We start from the raw sequence: 6,341 nt of genomic DNA, 5'->3' as shown, positions 1-6,341 counted from the left end.
GGAATTTGTAGGTATGAAATTCGAAATGAACATAGCTAATGCTTTTAGAAAGAAATGGTAATGGCACGATTTTGATTTGTCAAATTACCAGAATATCCCGGAAAAGATAGAACTTATCAAGATGATATGTTCCTAATATGTTTGGAGATTGGATAGAATGTAAGAGCCGTGTAACATGGCACATGATGATGGTACTGTGAATCATCACATTCCATTAGAAACTCAACATGACTTACTGTAATATAATGGCGTTGATCAAGTGTCATTATATTATACTAATCCATCCATCAGTTCCCAACACTACTTCAAAACATTCATATTTTAACGCGGAGGTTTCAGAATTTAAAAACTAACACAGTTTCTATTATGTTGTAACGCAGATATTACGGCGAGATAAATGATTTCAAATAAGAATAGCTACAAAAATACCTTCAGAAATATCGAAGATATTTATGATGATATTTTGGAATTTCTAAGTTTGGAGGTTGATGAAGAAAAATTTTTCGCAAGATTTTAACATGACCTCGGAGCAAGATATTCTCTAAAGTTTTCATCGGATCCAGAATTATCTGGATTCTTTGAATATAGAGTTTGGTCCTTGTATTTGTTCTTTGTTTCCTTCACGGTTAGCTCAATCCGTTTTTCAATACCAAATTTTCTATCGAGCGTTCCCAACACTCTATTCTTTTATCATCACTTTTGGCCATTAAGACCATTTACTACATGCTGCTTCGTCAGCATTTTCAAAGTTAACGGATATGGGTCATTGGTTATTAAACCGAGGTGGTTTCAGAAGAATTGTGTTTTTAGATGGTTAAATGCTGATGATAACATGATGGAATATGAAAGATTCCCCGGTATCGATGAGGAAAGCCAATCGTATATATCAAAGTTATAACAAGACTTTATTCGAATGAATGGTCGAAGTTGTTCTGCTGGAGCTGTGACAAAATTGACTACTTTGAAAAGGAATCGTAAGGTTGTTTTTGCTAATAAATGATAAAGAATTCGACGCGGTACGTGTTAAACTATGACTTTGGGTTCGAGAGTTTTTCAGGTGCATAACTATATGCATAATCTTTTCTTTTGTAGATGAAGTGCGGCTGGTTCATCCTCCCGATCAAGATGTTTTTGAAAATCATGAAAGTTTGATCGCGGATTGTAATCGTCGAGGTACAAATGAGGTTTAAGATGAATTCAAGTGGCGAACTTGAAGAATTGTTTAGTTTCATATGTTATAATCAATATTTTAATTCATTTTAATTGTCCAAAGTTAGCAGTCCAGTAGTCCGATTGTCCAATGGTCCAATAAATTCATATATAAATTAAATATATAATATTCAAAATAATTAATACGTATCGTGACCCGTGTACCGGTCTCAGTATTGATCACAACTCAAACCATATATATATTTTGGAATCAACCTCAACCCTGTATAGCCAACTCCATCATTCACATATAGAGTGTCTATGGTTGTTCTGAAATATATATATAGATGGTTTGATATGATAGGTTGAAACCTTGTATACGTGTCCCGTTATTTAAAGTGCGTAAAATAAATACAGAAATTAAACGACGATAAATAAAATTGCGAGAATGTAAATTGCGATAATTAAATTGCGATAAATAAAATGTAACCAGTTAGCTAGGAACAGTTAGCTAGGAACAGTTAGCGTGGATTCTTAACAATATTTCAATTAGTTAGTTCATTTGTTTCTAACAAATTTTACTTTGTCCGATGTTTTCTTCATTATGCCACTTGTTGGATTTTGATAGGTAAAAATCCAAATATGAAATTGAATGAAAATGGTTATTCTGTGGTGAACGGATACGTATATCGGTGATTGTAAATAGGATCATAAATAACTATTGAATTAGGTTTGGAAGAATGTACAGTATACTTATTAATGTGAAATCTGAATATTCCTCGGGTATTACCTACCCGTTAAAATATTTTTAACATTACCAGTTTATACGAAAGGATTTTTAATTACAATCTTTATGAAAATATACTTACATATATATTTTCTTCAAATGTAATTATGGATTTAATGAGTTAATAAGATATTAAACTCATTTGATTTATCGTTAGAACTAGATTACATAATCTCTAAAACTTTAGAAATTACATAATCGCCATGTCGAGCGAAGGTAATTGATGTAGAAAGATTCGTAGAACGATGATTATACCCGAGGTACAGAATGAGATGGTGAGGCATGGATTGTTGAAACTTGGGTTATTGGTGGTACTGGTACCGTTGGTGCTGAAGCTGGTGATGTTTCTGGTGTTGGTGATACTGCTGGTGCTTGCAAATTGTGTACCGTGCTCTCTAAAGTTAATACTCGAGCTCGGAGTTCTCTAACTTCTTCTACTAACCCTGGTTGGTTATCAGTGTGAGGTAAAGGTTGGATATCTTCTCTAGTTCCGTTAATGGTAGTCTCAAGACGAAAAATTCTTGCAAAAAGGGTATAAACGATGTTGCGAACGGGTTCGCCGGTTAGCGGGTCAAGTACTCCAAGGTTAGGTGGTAGATTCGGTTCATGATATGGAGTACCTTCTTCCCTTCTCCAAAGGGTTAGTATGTCGCGAACCCACCCCCATTTTCTCCAGTAATCACGGTAGTTGATTGGTTGGTATGCTCCTGTCACGCTGTCTTCGGAGTCAGAGGAACTTGGTCGATTCGTAGAGGCCATCTTACGCAATCTCAGAAAAGATTTTTGGTCTGAAGAGTTTAGTGACAGCAATTGATAGTTGTATGGTATTCTCAATGCATCATATGCATAGATATATATAGTACCAGATTCCCCTAAGTTACGGAGAAATTTACGGAAGATGACAGGCAAAGTCTATCGTAATAGATACGCTAAGATATAAGTTTTGTCTATACACTAGTCATGCAGTCAATGCAGTAAGATGTGTCTAGACTAAGAATAATGAGCAGGTAATTTCCTAAAGATGATAAGCATATGATTTCTGACAAAAATGATAAGTAAAAATTTTGACATGCAGACACGGTCGAAGTCCAGATCCACTAATGCATCTAAACGACTATCAGTTAGACACATTAATGCAAGACCTGTTTCGCTAAGACCACCGCACTGATACCATTCTGTCAAACCTCGTCCTTAACCACCTGGACGAAATCTTCAACATTTGGTTCCATTGCGATGATCGACTCCAAGTAATGTCCTTAATATGAGCTAATGCACAGCGGAAGACTTAATTTGTACCTGAGAATAACATGCTTTAAAACGTCAACATAAAGTTGGTGAGATATATAGGTTTGATGCTAGCAGTGTTATAACTATGGACCACAAGATTTAATATATTTAAACATAGTACACTCGCAAGTGTATGAAAGACATTCTAAGTTTGTTGAGCACCTGGTATCCAAACTTTACAAGTATGAAACAGCACATATTCCCTTTATATATAATCACACTACACCGTACCAAGTGTAGCCACCTAAACGAAGTACTGTGCAACCGTTGAAAACTGGTCGTCCAGCCCGGTTGGGGATGTCAGCCCGATAGATCTATCAACAGGATTCGCGTTTACACTGGCCCATGTAATTAATAGTTACCAAGTTATAGGGAGATATGCAGTGGTACAACTCAATGTAGAACGTAATTTTAGTCACTTGTGTCCATAACGTAAATCATTAATAAAAGTAGCGCATGTATTCTCATCCCAAAATATTTAGAGTTTAAAAGGGACTATATACTCACCATACTGTATTTTGTAGTAAAAATACATATAACATCATTGAACAAGTGTAGGGTTGGCCTCGGATTCACGAACCTATATTAATTATATATATATATATATATATATCAAATAATATTAACACATATAATGATAACGAACAGTATATATTTTATAATGTATTAAGATTTATATCTTTATAGTATTTATAATAATATTTTTCATATATATATGTATATGGTACGTATAGTAATAGAGTTAATAATAATAAAAGAGTCATATTTTATAATGGTAATGATAATAATAATAATACTTATAGTAATAATAATCTTAATAACAATAAAATTAATAAAAGTGATAATATCAGTAATGATAATTATATTGATAGTTTTCAATATTAATTAAAATGATAATTAATAAAAATAATAATTTTTAGTAATTTTAATAATGATAATAATAATAATAACTATAATAACTATAATAATAATAATTTACTAATAATGATGCTAATATTAATATAATAATGTTAATGATAATGATATTAATATTAATGGTGATATTTACAAAATCATAATATTTATAATGATCTTAATAATAATAATGTTAATGATAAAAGTAATAATAAAATGATAATAATAATAATAATAATAATAATAATAATAATAATAATAATAATAATAATAATAATAATAATATCAAAATAATACCTTAGAAGCATTAAAAAAATAAACTACCCGGGACGGGACTCGAACCCCTGACCTCCCGATTACCCCTCACGCACATTAACCATCACTCTGCAGTTTACTTCTCTGATTAATTACTACGTTTAATTCTTTTAACTCGTACTATCGTCATCTCATCCTAACTTCATCACCATTCGTTTTTCTTTTCATCATCAACTCATTTTTATCGTAATAAAACAGAAAACGAGCAGCAGGAATAAGTCGTTCAGCAACCAAAGTCCTTGGGCCGAAATCCTATGCAATCCCATTAACAAACACAACCCAATTCAAAAGCCCATTTAGATCTTTAATTTATCCCAACTTTGTAAGCCTAATAATCAGTCCAGTAAGGGGAATGGATGAATAACAGTAGTCCTAATTCGAAATAAAGGAAGTTCGGTTGGGATATAGTAGCATCAAATGATTTTTGTTTTGATAGTTTCGAATACAAAATAAACGTAGCAGTAACTCCAGTTCTTCATTATCATCATCTTATGGTTTCTTTTTATACATCATCATCGTCATTCACGCATCATCACAGAGTCATCACAGAATCATCATCATATTCATGGCGGGTGGATGGTAGTTCAAACAGAAAATATAAAAGAGGGAAAGAGAAAAGATGATTCGATGGTGGTTGTGATGGTTATGGACCGAAAATGAAAGGTGTCATGAAGGTGGTTCATTGAAGATGGAAGGTGGCTGTTGAGTTTCGAGTAGAATTAGGAGAGAGATGTAGAGATGGTGATCTTCCTGGTGAAGTTGATGTGGAAAAATGGTGGTGGTTTCAACATTCACAAATAAAGGAACAAGAAGAAGGAGAAGAGAGAAGAGAGAGAGAGGTGGTTGATGATGGTGGTTCCGGTGGTTCAACGGTTGTAGAGGGTTGCAGTATTGTGGTTAAAGAGGGTGATTGCCGAAGGGTTATGGAGGTTGGATGATAGTAGTGTCGGTTTTCAAGGTTGAAGGTGGTTCACAATTGCTAACGGTGACGAGTTTAGTTTGGTGACCGGAGGTAGTGTGATGTGGTGAATCACGATGGATCTTGTGGGTGCAGAGTGTTCTTGGTGGTGGTCTAAAGGTGAGTTTCGAATGTTAACTAGGACCGAATAGAAGTATTAGTATATCAAGCATGTGAAGTTTTTGTTGGGTTGTTGATCAGGGTAATTAGGAAAACAGAAAGAGGAGATGTAAGTGGTGATGATGGTCTCTACCTCTTATCTATATATGTGTATATAGATTAGATGGAAAGAATAAGAAACAGTAAATTAAATAATATAATAATAATAATTATTGATATGGATATCCTCAATCAATTGAACGTACCAACAGTTAGCAGCCTAGATTTTTGGATCCATATTACCGACGCTTAGATATTTTAACTTCGCGGAGTGATATATCGTGTCCATTGCTAAACAGTTAATGAATAAAAGTGTTCCTAAAAATCCCAAATTTTTAGATTAAATATATTTAAGTATTTCACTCATTAAATGTTTGAAACCTGATCAAAAAGGTTTAATAATTATTTATTTTCTGTTCCAATCTATATGTACGGAGTACTAATATTTATTCTTAAAAAGGTAAAAATATTTTTGACAAATCTAAAATCTTCGTAATCAATTTACAGTCCAATTTTTATCTTAATCATTCATGAACGTGTATAATATCTATATTAAAGCTAACGAAACGTCAACCGAGTGTCACTGACGTTTACTAATTAGGCTCAAAATCAATTATTTTCCATTTACTCTCTCTCTATATATAATCCGTTTTAAATAACAAGTTTTATCACATAAATATATATTATATATTTTTAAACAAATAGATTTAGTATTATTTTATATATTTCTAAGTAGTATTTATATACACATTTATATACACACACGCACATATATATGTATCTATTTACAAA

This window comes from Rutidosis leptorrhynchoides, chromosome 4 (genome assembly GCF_046630445.1).
Source record: "Rutidosis leptorrhynchoides isolate AG116_Rl617_1_P2 chromosome 4, CSIRO_AGI_Rlap_v1, whole genome shotgun sequence".
NCBI lineage: Eukaryota > Viridiplantae > Streptophyta > Magnoliopsida > Asterales > Asteraceae > Rutidosis > Rutidosis leptorrhynchoides.
This window is presented reverse-complemented; position numbering follows the sequence as displayed.